Below are 17,341 nucleotides of genomic sequence, written 5' to 3'. Positions count from 1 at the left end.
AAAATTCTTTTACAAGAATGCACTTTTTAGCTGCTGGAAACCTCACGTGCTGCACTCAGGTGGCAGCAGAATGGATGGGGCACTCCTTGGTTTTATACATCAGTGTAAACCTTAATTGATATTTTTACCTTCTAATACTAATTACTTGTCTCAGAGTGGGCAAAGCAGTTTCTAAGCACACTCAGAAAATCAGAAATGTAAAAATACACCCTGCACTTCTGAGCACAATTATTAAGAACAGTTGGTAAGGAAATTATCAAGTCTGCAATTTCTGTATCCACTGCTGCTCCCTTCCCCTCTGCTTTCCAAGGATTCTTATATTAGCATTGGAAAGAACTTTCTTGGGCAGACTTTTTTTGGGAGTGGGAGGTTCCAAATCCACCAGTTTAAAGGCTGCACCATTCATACATTCTGGAAATTGTGGTATCCCCATGCCACAAACCAACCAAACCATCTCCTCATGACTGGGCAATAAATTCAATGGAGAATAAGATCAGCTCCACCAGATGAACCACACTGAGGAACACTGCCATTGTTTCTCTAGCTACTCTACAGATCTATCAAATGTAAACCCCCAAAAACCTCGCAGTATTTGTGCTTTTCCCCAGATACCCCCAAAGTCATTGCTTTGTCCCCCTCAGGCTGGAAGCCATGAGGAGAAAAGGGCTGGGGCTCAGAGGGTGCAGATGAGGAGGTGGAGAGCACTGGGCTGTTCCAGTTGCCACTTGCCCAGAGCCCCTCTGGTGTGGGGGAGCTCTGCTGCAGAGAACTGGGGCTGGGGGAGCTTCGAGGGGGAAAGCAAAGCCCTAAACCAGCCCTGCCTCCGGCAGGAGCACTGCAGGAACTGCCCTGTAGGAGCTGCCCTGGGAACATGCCCAGGAGAAACAGGCTTGAGTGAACTTCTGTCACTTAGTTCAACAGAAAAACCACATAAAAAAAAAAAAATTACAGTTCAACTCTTGCTAACTTGGGCTTTCAGTTATTTTTCCTTTTTTTTTGTTTCCTAGGCATGTTCTATTATTTGATGCTGTTCCAAAGCCACCACCTTCCTTCCTGCAGGAAGAGGGCAGGTCATTCCACTTAAATAAAGTAACCCTGATTATTAATAGGTGGGTTTAGGCTCAGTTACTGTGTGTACCTGAGTACTGTCTGTGGCTCCTTGAGAGAAGTGACACAGCTTGTGCTCAAGGTGCTTCTGTTTAATTTGTATTCTTGGTGGTTTTGTGGATGGTCCCTTCAAAACTGATTTGCTCCAGAGGAGCAAACCTATCCTGGCCTCTCTTGTGCTAATTAAAGAGTCTGGTGCTTAACACAGGAGCTCAGAAATGCTATGAGATATGGGAAATAAAAAGTGTATCAGAGGACTTTAATGGGGACATCGAGGTTAATATCTGTCCATGCTCTTTCTGGAGAAACTGCAAGCACGACAATTTATTGGATGGGACCCGAGTTTTATGTTTCATTACCAAACCCTGGTTTCCTCAGCAGCACAGCTCTCCATGGCTGCCACCCCGAGAGGAGCAGCCCGAAATGAATCCATCGGTGGGAGCTGAAGCAGAGGGGACAGTGCTCAGCAGGGTCACAGAGAGCTGCCACCGCAGACCCCAAAACCCCTCACAGCGGGTAACACTCCTAGCAATATCCATGGCGAATATTGATACTGCTGAATATTCGTGGGGCCCCCCTGCAACTGCAGAATTGGAGTTACCAAACTGCACAGAGGATCAAGTGAGGAGGAATTGTTTCCTGGCACAGGTTCCTCTGCCACTTTCTTCTCAAGAACTTCCCTGCAGCTTCAGAAGGAAAGCGCGGCCGGGAGCGCAGGAGCGTTTGGGTGTCACTGGCAGCCTTCCTGCACTACTGACACCCCTGCTCCCCCGCCAGCCTGCAGAGCTGCAGCCAGAGCCTCCAGAATTTGTCACTGTCACTGCCCGGGCGCTCGGCATTGTTCAGGAAATGAACAATGTTCAGGAAATGTGTGTGTGAAGCAGAACTGCCCGCGCCCGGCTCGGGGCTGCGAGGCTGCTCCGCACCAAACACAGGTTTTATGTGTCCTATTATGTGCCCCAGCAAGAGCCATAAATAATTGTGACAAGGGGTTTTTTTTTGGTGTTACATGCGAAAGTCCTTGAGCGTGCCTCCTGCCCCGGCCCCCCTCCCTCCCAGCACTACAGCTGCCAAGCTGCATGATGATAGATGGCACTCTGCAGCAAATGACAACCCGATAGATTTTTTAGTTTGTGCTTTAGAGAGAATCAGATATGCTGTATAAAGCAATAAAAAAAGCATACTCACAAGGTGGGTTAAAAATAGCTGGCACAGCAGGAGATGAGTTTGCTGTTTATCAAAAAGTTAAAGCTTCACATGCAAAGTCCAGGTGATGTGTTAATTCTTTTAAATCTTAGCCAGGAGCAATTTTCGTGGACAAACCTACGAGGTGCAATTTTTTTACCCTTCCATCTTTTAATATAGGGCACTCTAAAAGCCTGGTTATAAACTTCCCTGAGCTAGGACAGCATCCAAAATACAAAGGGGAATACACTTGATCCTTAAAATGAGATGAAGAAAGTCCTGAGTCTGTACAGGGTTCTGAATCAAACAAGGGATGTTTGAAAAGTTAGCTTTCAAATCAGACCGTGAAACATGAGCCCAGACCCCCTGAAAACTTTCAGCCCTCAAGCCCCTGAAGTCAGCAAGAGTCTTTACTGTGAAATTTGATCAAGATTATTTGAGAACCAATACAGAAAATTATTTTCCTCTTGGACAGATCATGTCTGACAAAAAGTGCATATTTAGGTTTTTAGGATGGATTCTGTTCTCTCTATGCTAAAATGTAGTAATTTAGGGGTGATAAAGCAGCTGGCAATAGTGAAAGGGGGAATTCAGGTGTGCCAGAGCACATGATGCTTCTGGAATCTGCATTACAAAAACGAGCCATTGGTCAGGCAGAAAACCTATAGAAGGAAAAGGGGGAGAAAAGGGTGAGCAAAGCTCTGCTTTAGTCACTGGTCAATTCTGACAATTCCAGATTTGTAAGGCAGTAGCTTTTCCTCATGCCTCCTGTTTCTCAGTGATTGCAAAGGCTGCTGAGGAGAACAGGATGTTCCCCTGCCGCGTGCACTGAGCTCAGCTGAGATGTGCAAACTCGGAAGGTGTCCTGTCCTCCCCACTGGATGTTCACTTGACTTGTTTTCCTCTGTGCTTGCTATTGATCTGGATCCTGGGTAACAAATGGCCTGGCTTCCCAGCCACCTTGGAAATGTCATGCAGGAGTCAACAAAAATACTCGGTGTATGTTTTATAAAGAATTACAGCTGGCTCTGAATTACTCTGGCTTTCATCTCAGCAAGCCCAGCCTGGTTCTCTGGGTGTCGATGGATGAGCAGGAGGACCAGGAAATGATTCAGTGAGCCAGTGAGTTTCCCAGTTCATGGACATGACAGCCTCAGACACACTCATTCACCCTGCCCCTGTCTCACACTGCACTCAGAGCTGCTCTGTAATTTAAGAGTACTCACTATATCAGATCTCAACTCTTTTTCCCTCCTGATTTCTGATGAATCATGTTAGGAAAGCTGTGGTTTTAACGCTGGAGGATGTGACATAATGCAAAACAGCACAAGAAGTATATTAAAAAAATATGTCTGTCAGACTTTATATGACTGGAAGGGGATAATTTGAATTATATGCCCATAATTCAAATTTGGGGATAATTCAACACCCAAACAGATACATTTCTAGCTGTACCCAGCCATCTGATATAATACTGGCTATTGTTTATTACTTACTTGTACGTTGTTACAGCATCACCTCCCTCTGCTATGCTTAGGGGACAGTTTACATTTCCATAATAAAATCCATTTTCTATAGGTTTATAACTCAGTTTACATTTCACAAGGCCGCTGCCTGGCATATGAATTTCACTTCAATTCCTTTTGGTTTAACTAAAATTTCAAAACAGCTTATTCTTTTTTTAAAAAAAATAATTAATCAATGCAAGAGAGAAGTATGTAATGCCATTTCCCAGCCCGAGGAGTTTGAGTAACTCCCAGCCATTCACTCGAAAAATGACCTATTAAAGTCCTTTTTACAAGAACCTGATGGATTTAGGACCAAATGGAACTACTTAAATAAGCAGATGTTGCAGCACTGCTATTTTTAGAGATAAGGGAGGGCAGGAATCAAGCACAAAGCACGAGAGGAGAGAGGGAGCACCTGGTGCATGGGTGACAGCAATGCCCCACAGCCACCCTGGCACCCGTGCCCACCATGGGAACAGTGCCCAGGGCCTCCCTGAGGGGTCTGTGGGGCTCAATTCACCACAGGAGCAGCCAGGGAGGGGCTGGAGCTGGCCCAGGGGGATTTGGGTGGGATTCAGGAAAAGGCTCGGAACCCCAGAGGGTGGTGGGGCCCTGACCAGGCTCCCCTGGGACTGGGCACTGCTGCAAACCTTCAGGAGCTCCAGGAGGGTTTGGGCACCACTGCCAGGGATGCACAGGGGGGGATTTTGGGGCTGGATTCATTCTGTGATTCTAAATTCACCAACAGATGGAATCAGGAGGGGAACAAAGGCTCTCCCAGAGCCCCTGAGCAGGAGGAATCAGGGACAGGGGTGGGATCTGGCTCCTTCCCAGACAAATCCCAGAGCTCTGCTGCCTTCTGCTCCACAGGAGCAAGGGTTACCCAGCAGCTCTGGGAGTCTGGATGCAGCTTTGGGAGTTTGGATGGAGGTTTGGGAGCTGGGATGCAGCTTTGGGAGTCTGGATGCAGCTTTGGGAGTTTGGATGGAGGTTTGGGAATTTGGATGGAGGTTTGGGAGTCAGTTTGGATGCAGCTTTGGGAGTTGGGATGCTGGTTTGGGAGTGAGTTTGGATGCAGGTTTGGGATCCTGAATGCAGGTTTGGGAGTGAGTTTGGATGCAGGTTTGAGAGTTTGGATGCAGGTTTGAGGGTTTGGATGGAGGTTTGGGAGTTGGGATGCAGGTTTGGGAGTGAGTTTGGAAGCAGGTTTGGGAGTCTGAATGCAGGTTTGGGAGTGAGTCTGGATGCAGGTTTGGAACATGTGAGGCTGGTGCTGCTCGTTTGGTTCTCCCAGGGTTGGTGATCTCAGACGTCCCGAGCAGGGCTCCTTTCAAGCAGCCATCCCAGCTTCCACACAGGTTGATCCATGTGTCTCTAATCATCAGAGCCAACTGGGGCTGCACCTCATAAACATTGTCTTTGTGGAAGAAAATGTTTGCTTTCAGGTCAAAGTGAATCACTGGGCAGGCAGGAGGAGGCAAGGGGGAGTTTATTATGCATGTCTGGTCTGTCCAAGAACAGACAGGATTAACAGCTAATTTCCTGCCATTAGATTTCAGCCCCAAAGAAAGCTTTTTCAAAGAAATGACTTGCATCTCAAAGTGACTTAACATCTGCAAGGAACAAAGATGAGAATCTCACCAGGACACAGCCTGAATTCCAGCTCCTCCTTTATGACTCTCTCTGCTAAGGAGTCATGAAGTTGCTGTAAATCTTTACAAGGAGCAAACCCAGCAAACTCTGCCTCTACCTGGGGCCAGGAGCAGCATTCTGAGTCCCTGGTGCCAGCCCTGGAGGGTTGCCAGACTGCTCCTCTGCCACAGGCTGTGAAACTGGAGCTGGAGGATGCTCTGGTTCCACAAATCGCCCTGAGTCAGGTCTGCTGTGAGCACGTTTGAAAAGGCTGTGGGAGCCGAGGGCAGTTTGAGTATCAGCTGAAGGCCTCACACAGCCCAGCCTGCTCACTAAAACCTCCTGGCTTCCCCTGCTGGAGCCCTGAGGTCCCAGCTGCAGGCACCTCCTGTCACCTGCCCGTGGCTTGGTCAGCTCTGCCAGTGCCCACAGAAGCTGCACTGGAGTTGAATGCCTTGGCTTAATCCCTAAATTCGCTCCTCTAAACAAAAATCTGCCTTAAAATCACTGCTCTCTTGGTTGTCATTAGCAGGGGCAATTTGAGAAATATATAGTTTAAAAGTTCCCCATTCAATCACCATCAGCATAAAAGATCTCCCTGAGCACTCTGAGGTACCAGGTCAGATCCTGCTGCCAGCTCACCACTACCAGCACCAAAACCAGGGGCTGTGTGGAATTTGTTTCACAAATTACATTTGTACAGAGCCACATAACAAAGGGAGCCAGGATCCAGATTAATTATCATGATTATCCTCCAACTCAGAAGTCAGTGAGTCCTCAGGAACAGATTTCTTTTTGAAGCCTTGCACAACTGCTGATGGGAGCCTGCAGCTTATGCACACAAACCTCCAAACACACACAAAGGCAAGTAAATAAAACAAAATCACACACACACACAAAAATTCTTATTACCAAAATTAGGTAAAAAAGCAACCGTGAGCATTATGTATTTAACTCTTCCTGCACAGCCAAAGTTGCTAGGGAACGAGGCAGCCTCACAAGCTGCCAGGACAATTACATTTACAGAGAGCTGACAAGGACTGACCTTTGCCTACTCCTTCCTGTCTGCCTTTTCCCAGGCGTGGAGGAGCCTGGTGCTTGACAAGCACGTTTGATGGGCACATTTGCAGGCAGCAGGGTGAGCTGGCCCTCTCCTGCCAGCCTGCTAAGAACCAAGGAAGCTTTCAAGGGAGCCGAGGCTGGCAGAGTTGAGCTCTCCAGGAAAAGGTGGCCTTCCCTTCCCTGGGCTTTCGCGAGCTTTGGAAGCAGGGAATTTGTTTGGCACTTTAAAGCCCAGCCTGATCAAGCAGTCCCGTCACCCATTCTTAGTGGAATTGCAGCAGAATTGGGGGAAAAAAAAATTGAAACTGAGGCTCATCTTGCCAAAAGCACACGTGGCAAAATTTGCCAAGTGGAATCTGTGAGCTTGCACAAAGTTTCAGGAATATTCCTATATATGAATATTCCTATACGGAGGTCATACCCCAAATTCCAAATGAAACCTCCTAAAAATCTGCATTAAAAACTTGTGCATGTTTAATATCATCAGCTAAGGAATTCCGTGCCATTATCTGTGTATTTTAATAATTGCAACTTTCAATGGTAGTGACATAAAAACAATTACTTTTTGAAATTTCTCCCTGTATATGCATTTGAAACTACGCAGCCATTAAAAACAGTCTGTCGAATTAAAGGTTGTGCAATTAATTAAGTGCAAATCCTGTAAAACTGGACCAAGGAGAAAATTCATCAAATGGGTGAAATATGACCTATCTTGTCCAAAAGACAAATATGTTTAAACAAAATATGAAAATTGATGACAAAATTACTGGTAGCAAAATGCACACGGAGCAAATATGAGACAGCTGCACTGGGATTCAGCACGGGAGGTTCACCCTCATGGAATTTGTGATTCATTATCTCCACTGCCTTGTAAAACTTTTCCCAGTTAATCTCCAAAGTACGGCCTTTGTACCTATGATAATAAAAATTCTCTATAAAATCACACGGAAGTGTTCAGCAGTGATTTACTGCGCCTTGCCACCCCCAGATGAGATCCATTATCAGTGGATGTGGTACCCACAGCCACGTTTGCTCTGCCCCCAGGAATCCCCGCCTTTCCCAGCTGCTGCTCCCAGCCTCCTCCTGCTCTGGTGGCTGTGACCCTTTGGGGACAGCCCCTGTGCCTCTGCTCTGTGCTCTGTGCTGGCCACTGGGGTGTCCAGGGCACATTTGGGGTCGTGGCAAAGTGGGGATTGGTCTCTGCTCCCAGAACAGGGACAGGAGGAGAGGGAACGGCCTCAGGCTGGGCCAGGGGAGGTTCAGGTTGGAATTTCCCCATGGAAAGGGTGCCCAGGGACTGGAACTGCCCAGGGAGGGCTGGGGTGCCCATGCCTGGAGGTGTCCAAGGATGTGGCATTCAGAGCTCTGGGCTGGTGACAGATTTGGGATTGGGCACAGCTTGGACTCTGCGACCTTGGAGATTTTTCTCCCCACTCAGTGGCTCTGGGATTGTGTCTACGCACTCAGATATTTCTGCCATGAAGGAACAGGGCTCTCTCAGCTGTGCCAGCCATCCAGCTGCATGTCTGGGCCTCGAGGAAGCCACATGGACTTCCCAGGCCAAATCCTCACAAAAATGGTCAACACATTCTGAGTGACCGTATTTTAAAGGGTTTACTATCAAATAAACCCAAACATGAAATTGAGGCTTTTTCTATTTTACCCCCAGCAGCCCCTTGGCAGGGAGAGCTGTAAGTTTCCTAAACTTCAAGATAGACTGGAACCCACAAAAGTGTGCAATAGATTATAGAGAGTGTAGGTGTGTCACTTGGTGAGAAATTGAGGTTTTGGGGTTTTTAGTGTGTTGTGGATGGAAGCAAGATGGAGGGCAAAGGGTGTTGTCCTGGGTTTCTTCTTCATGCTGCCTCTTCCTTCTTCTCCATGGGTTTGGGTGGCATTTTGTAATTGGACAGAAAAGTCCACATTGCAGCTCTTTGGGATCAGTTATTGGGTTAAAAGGGAAAATAATCCAGGTGTCAGCTCTTAATTGGACAGTTCAGTCTTAAAAGGCCTTGTACCAAGAGATTGTTGGCCATTTTGTGCCTTCTAATGAAAAGCTGCTGAACTCACAGCAGTGACACTGTTTTACTGATAGGAAATAATAAACACCTGAGTGTGAACATGACCTATCATCTCAAGTGCCTTCAGTGCAGCCCCAGAGAAAGCCAGAGCTGGTACCGGGGCAGAGGAACTGAGGTACAGTTCCTCTGAGGATCACAGCTCCAGATCTCCTCTGAGGACGCCCCTCAGAGCCTGCAAGGAGCCTGCTGGGATCTGCAGCGTGGGGTCCCTGGTTCCTGGGGATGGGCTGGAGGGGCAGCTGGCCACGGGCAGGGCAGGCAGGCTGAGGAGCTCACCAATCAAAACCCAGCTGTGCAGGGGATGCTGCACAGGGGAGGGCTGCAGGCAGCACCAGGAACCCAGCCTGTTATTTTCATATTGAAATGTAATGGTGCCATTAAAGCTAAAACCACTGTTAAACTTGATTGAGTAAATTAGTTAATTAACCATAGCATCTAATGCGTTCCTCCAAGGCATACCTCAGCTCCTCCAGACACAATTCCAGTTGTACATTACCTTAGCTGTGAATTTTACTATGATTACACTCCTGGAGTGGCTCTCTGTTTGTCAATGAAGAATGCAAGCTGTCTTTAGGCTCTGAGATGATAAAAACAGGGGGAAATGGATATATTTCCCATTTATCTATTTCCTTTCAAGAAGCTTCTCACATTTTATAAATTCTTCTCTTTCTCTTCCCTCTGCTGGAAAAATTTATAATAAAAGGAGTTGAAGGTGGAATGTTTTGGTCATCTCTTGTTAGGATTGAGCATGCAAGAAGTACCAGAGTTCATAAAGAACTCAAAAGGAAAGTTAACTAGGATACATCTTCCTAAACATGACTTTTGTATTTAATAATGTAAAATTTTCTTCAAACACCTTTTTGCGGGAAAAGTGGCCACAAAGCTGGGAAACGTGGATTTTGCATTTCCCTACCTAATTTACAAATAAGGTAGACTAAACCACAGATATTTTGATATAGAAACACCATTTGAGCAGGAAGCTGCCTCATTTGGAAATATGTATGAAATTAAGAAATGAAATACACCCATCAAGGTAACAGGCTGTGAACTGAGCATGTTTTCCTTTAACTCCTCTATTTTCAAAGCTGTTGGAGGAGTTACCCTGTTGTCCTAAACATCCCCGTAATCCACTCCTAGAACATTTCCAGAAGAAATTCAGTTTCAGCAGAAATTTTGAAGACTTAATGCTTTTTTTTATATAGAATTGCTCCAAAACTTTCAATCAAAATACAATTTTCACCAAAAAACCCCAAACAAACTGCTTGCTGCTCATGTTTTTCCACGTTTCCAACCACTCCAGTAACATCACAAGGTGTGTTGCACACCCCAAGGACATCTTTTTGTCTCAGGTCCTCTCAGAGCACCACACAAGTGACCAACACACTTTTTGGGTTTTTTTAAAGCCCAGCACTTCAACTGAGATATTTTCCCCATCCTTCACTGCCTTGGGGAATGCTTCATTTTAAAAACATGAGCACACAATTATGGCAATTCCCTTATGAAAATGTGGCCAATTTTCTGCTTTAACCAACGTAAAATTGATCTCTCAAGCTCTGCCTCACGTGATCTCCTTGCAGATCTTCCTGCTTTTCCTCTTCTGCCACACCCAGTAATGAAGATCCCCCAAATGAGCTCTCCTTCATTTTATTTCCATTTTCCTACCAGATCTTACACCTTGCACAAGTCACTGCCTGTGTCTGGGTGGCCTGAGTGAAACGTGGCAGATCTCAGCCCCTCTCTCACAAACACCCGAGGGCAGGACTAATTTGGATGGCAATAATTCACATTTCCATGTTTTCTACCCCGCAGTCCATTTCCCAAGCAGTGCCCAAATGTAGCATCCGTGGATTCTGTATCCTACCTAGCATGAAAATGCTATTTTTCCACGTAATATTTTTTTTTCCATTGTCTACTTGGTACAAACAAAGGATTTTGCTGAAGGTCAGGGTATTGATTGAACTCCACCCTGGGGGCTCCTTCCCATCCTGTGACAGATGCAGGGGACCTGGGGGATAATGGACCCCTGGGGATGGAAAGGACAGAGGGGTGGATGCTGCTCAGATTGCAGCGTTATTGAGCTTTTCCTCCTTTCTCCCTGCTTGAGCACAGAAATGGAGAACATTTTTGAAGGAAGAGAGCACAGAAAGGACTTGTGGGTGTGGGGTCTCACCATGAGACACTGATGGAACCTTAACTAAAGGAGAAGTGAAAATACTTGAGCACTGTCTGTGCCGTGGACTCTGCAGGGAAATGCTGAAGTTCTGACCTGCTATCCAAATTGTTCCTAAAATTAGAAGCCCTGGAATGACAGGGTTTGGCTGAGCTGAGAGAGGAATTTGCTGAAGAGGAAACTCCTTCTTGAATAATTAACTCACTTTTCTGTCTGTGTCTCTCCTTTCCCCATCAGATTCCCAGGATATGGAGGGAGGTAACATTCTCTTCCACTCCTGATAAGATAATACTGATGATCTAAGGAATTTCTTGCTGCTCTTCTGTATTTAATAAAGCATCCAAGATTAGTGGGTAAAGTCAGCTAAATTTACCAAATTACAGCATGTAATTGATTTACTGATAGGTAGGCATGACTCAACTTTTACTCAGATCTTTGACATAATCAAAAAAGTATTAATTTATTCAATCGTTACTGAAAACTTGTGTTACATTTTTAACTACTTAAAAAAATACAATATTGGTGCTGTTACTCGTATGGTTATGGTCATGACTCTTCAGAAGCATGTTCCTGGATTTCTGTATCACAGGATATCACTGAATGTAAGCAATGTATTGGCAGCCAGGAAGGATGATGGCATAGATGGGACTGTGATCAGAGAGAATGCACAGATGTGAATTAAAAAAAAGATAAAATTCAACTGCTCCTAATGCTGGTGGATCACTGATAAAATTAGAGCATATACAGCAACACAGATGCAGTGCTCCTCACTTATAAATAAATGTCTCTGTGTTACTTGATGCTATAATTTGGGAATGTTCTGTGCTGGGTAGTTCCTCCCTCAGCTCAGTCCATCCTCTTTGTTGGATTTGGTTTCCCCTTGGTCCTCAGCCCTCTGAGCACCTTCCCTGCAGGCTGGCAGAGCAGCCAGGTGCTCCAGGCTGGTGGATCCTCGTTCGCTGTGTGTGTGAGCTTGGCCTTTCTGAATTCCTCCTTTACCCCAGCCCCTGCCGGCTGCTCTGCTCCTCCTGGAGCACTGGAGCCCCTTGGCTGAAACACGGACCGTGTTCTCCCCGAGGTGCTTCACCCCTCCTTCATCCCTGCCAGCTCCTCCTCATCCTCCTTCTGCAGAGACTGGGTGTTCCCCACTCCTTTCCCAGTGTCTGCTCTGAGCTGCTGCTACTCCAGTGAGTGACTGGAACCCCTGCTCCTGCTGCTACTCCAGTGAGTGACTGGAACCCCTGCTCCTGCTGCTACTCCAGTGAGTAAACTGGGAATCCCTGATGTTTCCCTGTCCCTGCTGCTACTCCAGTGAGTGACTGGAACCCCTGCTCCTGCTGCTACTCCAGTGAGTAACTGGAACCCCTGCTCCTGCTGCTACTCCAGTGAGTAACTGGGAACCCCTGCTCCTGCTGCTACTCCAGTGAGTGACTGGAACCCCTGCTCCTGCTGCTACTCCAGTGAGTAACTGGGAATCTCTGCTCCTGCTGCTACTCCAGTGAGTAAACTGGGAATCCCTGATGTTTCCCTGTCCCTGCTGCTACTCCAGTGAGTAAAGTGGAACCCCTGATGCTGCTGCTACTCCAGCGAGTTAACTGGAAATCTCTGCTCCTGCTGCTACTCCAGTGAGTGACTGGAACCCCTGCTCCTGCTGCTACTCCAGTGAGTAACTGGGAACCCCTGATGCTCCTGCTACTCCAGTGAGTAAAGTGGAACCCCTGATGCTCCTGCTACTCCAGTGAGTAACTGGGAACCCCTGCTCCTGCTGCTACTCCAGTGAGTAACTGGAACCCCTGCTCCTGCTGCTACTCCAGTGAGTAAAGTGGAACCCCTGATGCTCCTGCTACTCCAGTGAGTATCCCTGATGCTCCCCTGCTCCTGGGGCTGGCGCAGAGCTCAGGCTGCTGCGTGCAGGGGTCATTGCAAAGTCAGCAGCCAGGAAATCTCTGTTAATCCATGAGAGCCTTCCAGTTTGCTGTCTGAGCAGTGCCACGCTCCCGGCACCGGGAGAGCTGCTCGCCCTGTGTTACACCACCTAACAGCATCCTCTGAAACACACCTAAACCCTCCCCTAACTGCTGAGTGCCCCGGGCTCCCTTGTGCCAGCACCCAGGACTGGCTGCAGACCTCCCTTCTATCTGTATGAAACCCCAGTTCTGTTATAATGATCTGTCAAACCAGCACTGCAGGGATATGAGCTCCATAATCAAGTTTATCCCAAACAAGTTTCATAGTTTGAACAGATATTTAACAATAGTTTAAAGAATTATTGTTTTCCAATTTAAATATCTGCTGTAGCTCTAAGTACCAGTTAACACTGGCTCAGTGAAATGCAAATTCTGTGAAATCCAATCCATCAAGCAGAAATTTTCCTACAAAAGGGTTTCATAGAAATAATAGCTGTCAGCTAACAATTAATGCACCCAACATGCTTAAGCACTGCACTGAACTTTAATGAAAGGTTACCCAGTCTGTTAAATTGCTTCATACCTTGTAAGACTAAAGTTAAGCAAAAATTAACATCGGTGTTCTGGGAAAAGAGCATGCAAACAAAATTCACCTTAATGACGGGGGAGTGTAATGTTTTCACGGAATATTTTGAACTATGATTCCATTAGAACACTGTCAAAAAGCGAAATTTTCACATTCAGAACAAACATGCTTTGGGATTTCATCTGCAGATGGAAACACACAGGAATATAGAGGATCACACGAGGTTCTCCCTAAGAACCAGCACAGACAGAGCCTGGATTTGTGCTTTTCGGGATTTCCATGGCTCCTGGCCCTGGCATTCTGCTACAGGCTCCTTCCCGAGGAGGGGCTCACCCTGCACCCCCCTTTGCTGCTCTCCCAGCCCTCTGAGCACCAGGCACTCTCCTTTGCTGAGCTCTTATAAACATTCCCACACTTTAAGTAATACTTGGCAGCTTTACTGCTGTTGTCAGGAGCTAAAAGGTGCAATAACCCCGCGCACAATACAAAAGATCAAACCGGCAGATCGTAACTCATCCCCAAAGGGCGGCCCAGTGAAAGTGATAAAGGAAACCACACTCCAAGGACTTCCTCAGGCCACTGCCCTGGATCATTGGGGCTCCTGGTGCTGCGCATCCCTGCCAGGAGCGCTCAGCCTGCTCCTCCCCTGCCATCCTGCTGTCACCCGCAGGGGCACAGGGATGCTGCTCATCGGGACAGCTGCTGGAGCACCTTGGTGCCACTCTGCAGCCCCATTGTCCAGCTTTTCACGGGAATATTCCAGGGCAGGACAGCTCCGTGGGGGCTGCTCCCTGTGGCTGCAGGGTGGGGAGGACAGGAGCAGGGCTTTTGGGAGCACAGGGATCAGTTACACACACACACATTCGTGTTACAGGAGCTTTGGAGAGCTAAAATGCAGACCTGGGCAGCTGTGTTCATGATTTTGTCATGTCCTGGTGAACACACAGAGCTCAGTTCTGTGTTCATGATTTTGTCTGTCCTGGTGAACACTCAGAGCTCAGCTCTGTCTTCATGATTTTGTTGTGTCCTGGTGAACACTCAGAGCTCAGCTCTGTGTTCATGATTTTGTCCTGTCCTGGTGAACACTCAGAGCTCATCTCTGTGTTCATGAGCTCACCTCTGTGTGTTTTTATCCTGCCTGGTGAACACACAGAGCTCACCTTTATGTTCATGATTTTATCCTGTCCTGGTGAACACACAGAGCTCAGCTCTGTGTTCATGATTTTATCCTGTCCTGGAGAACACACAGAGCTCACCTTTATGTTCATGATTTTATCCTGTCCTGGTGAACACTCAGAGCTCAGCTCTGTGTTCATGATTTTGTCCTGTCCTGGTGAACGCTCAGAGCTCAGCTCTGTGTTCATGATTTTATCCTGTCCTGGTGAACGCTCAGAGCTCAGCTCTGTGTTCATGATTTTATCCTGCCTGGTGAACACTCAGAGCTCAGCTCTGTGTTCATGATTTTATCCTGCCTGGTGAACACACAGAGCTCAGCTCTGTGTTCATGACTTTTGTCCTGTCCTGGTGAACACTCAGAGCTCATCTCTGTGTTCATGATTTTATCCTGCCTGGTGAACATTCACAGCTCACCTTTGCTGCCCCAGCAGCCAGCACCTGTCCTGTGCAGGGCAGCAGGAGCTCATTTCTGCATCAGGCACAAAGTTCCATACTTGTACCCAGAAACTCAGCAGCCCACTAGGTTTTCCTATGAAGACATCTATCAAGACATGGAAAAACATGGGAAATATCCTTCAACAGGAGGGATAGGAACCCTCAACAGGAAAATATCCTTCCCCCCTTACACCAGCCATGCTGGTGACAGTGGTGACAAGGGGTCCCAGACTGGACCCTGTGGGAAGGCAGCTGCCACCAGAGCAGCAGGGCAGAAACATTTGGGGGAGTGCCAACATTCTAATGGACATTTTCATCTCTTTCCCTGTTTATCTATCAGTAGGACAATCAGTTTATCTATCAGTAGGACAATCGGTAGCTTCTAAAAACAAACAGAAGCAGAATCACAGAACCAAGAGGTTGGAAAAGGCCTCTGAGATCAGGCCCAGCCTTTGAGCAGTCACCACCCCGTCAACCAGAGCAGAGCAGTGAAAAGAAAAAAAGCAAAGAGAAAGAGGAGAATCGCAGGCAGACACTGTGGGTGCACGACAGGGCCTGGGCCTGTCCCCACAGCAAGGTGACAGAGGCATCCCTGCTGCCATTGGCAGTGATGTTCAGTGCCACCTGTGCTGGTGCCCTGTGGATAAACAGGACTCCAGAATGCCCAATTTGGCACCTTCCACACTCACTAAATTCCCTTGAGGCAGTCTCCATTTTCCAGTAGCCACCCCAGTGCTGTGTGTGCCCTGCCCCACTTCCCAGGCACACCAAGGGCTCTCCTCAATGCAGATGTGGGAGATAAAAAATGCAACTGATGCAGGCAGCCACCCCCACTCACACATTTCCTCGAAATCCTCCAGACTATATTCATGAAAAATGATTTACAAAATACAAATAGATTTTGGCATGAAGTAAGCTTAAATTGACTGCTTTCTATCAGGAATTAATATTAACCAGAGCTTGTCAGTTACTAAATATTTATTTTAGGAATACATACAGCCTCTGCTTTCATGTAGGTTAAGCTGTAATCTTTGGCTTGTCAGTTCCAGGATATAGCAGTGGATAAATCATGCACTCTTGAACTGATAGATGTCAGAGCCGTTGTATACAAATGGAGGGATATGTCAATGAACACCCTAGTTTAGGTTACATTTACTATAAACATTGACATTCCTTTGCAATGAGACCATTTGCTGGCTAAGCAGTCACAGCTTCGCAGGATTTGATGCTTTTGTGCTCAATCAGGTTCTAATGATTTCAGATGTTTGCAATTAATGAACCATTAGATTAATTGGTTGAGTATGGAAGGACTGGTGTAAGAATTGGGTCAGAACCACAGACAAGCTATTACCTGAAGTGACAGCAATCACCAGAGGCAAACCAGTGAGAAATTGAATTAATGATTTTTTCACCCTCTCTTTCCCTTTTGGCAAAAATTAGCACCAGGGCAGGGCTTGAACAGAGAGAAAGCTACAAGTGTTGGGGGCAAGGGGTGAAAAAGAAACATCCTCATCTCTCCTCATCTTTCAAACTGGAGCAGCTCAACCTTCTCCAGCTCGCCGTTGAATATAAAGGAGGTGCCATATTTCTTGTGGATCACCCAGATCCCCCCAAAGCTTTCTTGCCAAGTCAATGTCTAACATTAATTATGGACCACACAGGGCACCTCAGTGAGATGATTAATTGTGCTTCAAAGCAGGGGGAGGGAGGAGCCCAGCATCAATATATGGTGGTGGAGGCCTGGTGGAAAGCCCAGGGTGCCCATCCTTTAGCCACTGAGCAGGAGGATGTTTGCTCCCAGCGGATCAGTGCTGCTTAAATTCCAGCAGTGTGACAAGTCATCCCAACGAGGTGATGGCAGCTCAGCTGAATCTGGAATTTCACAGGCTAAAAATTAACCCTGGCTGTTCAATAAAGGGGTTTGTTTTTTTGGACCCTTTTCTTTCTAAGAAAGGTTTTATTCTAATGAGGTTCTCTGCAACGCTTTGTAATGCACTAGTTCAGAAATCGAGGGTGTGCGTGGTGGCTGTCACTGCCTCGTGCACCTCAGGTGACATTATTCATGTGCTTTGAGAGAAAAAAGGAGCAGAAAGCAGCAATGCTGTGAGGCAGCTCACACAGCCTCAGAGAACAGGAACACGGGGCAATTAAAAACAAAGGGGAGGGTTGGGCTCTTCATCCTGGCTTAGGTGGATTCAGCATTACAGCTGGAATGGGAGTTAAACGAGTTAAACACTGGCACTGACCACCTTCCTTCCCTTCCACTGGGCTTGATCCATTGCATTTATTAATTTATTTCTGTTACAGCCTGGCTGTTTGGGACCTGGCTTTAAATTCCCATGGATAAGTCACAGATCCTTTTGTGGTGCACTTTTATTCGTGTTGTAATGGAGCAGGCAACTGAGATAAAATATCCTGAGATAAAATAAGCAAGTTTTTAGCTTTGGCATTATTCTTCAAGGAAATGCAATTATTCTGGAGCTTCTTGTCCT

This window comes from Molothrus ater, chromosome 17, assembly GCF_012460135.2.
Source record: "Molothrus ater isolate BHLD 08-10-18 breed brown headed cowbird chromosome 17, BPBGC_Mater_1.1, whole genome shotgun sequence".
Taxonomy (NCBI): Eukaryota; Metazoa; Chordata; class Aves; order Passeriformes; family Icteridae; genus Molothrus; species Molothrus ater.
The sequence above is the reverse complement of the archived record's forward strand: the minus strand, read 5'-3'. Positions refer to the sequence as shown.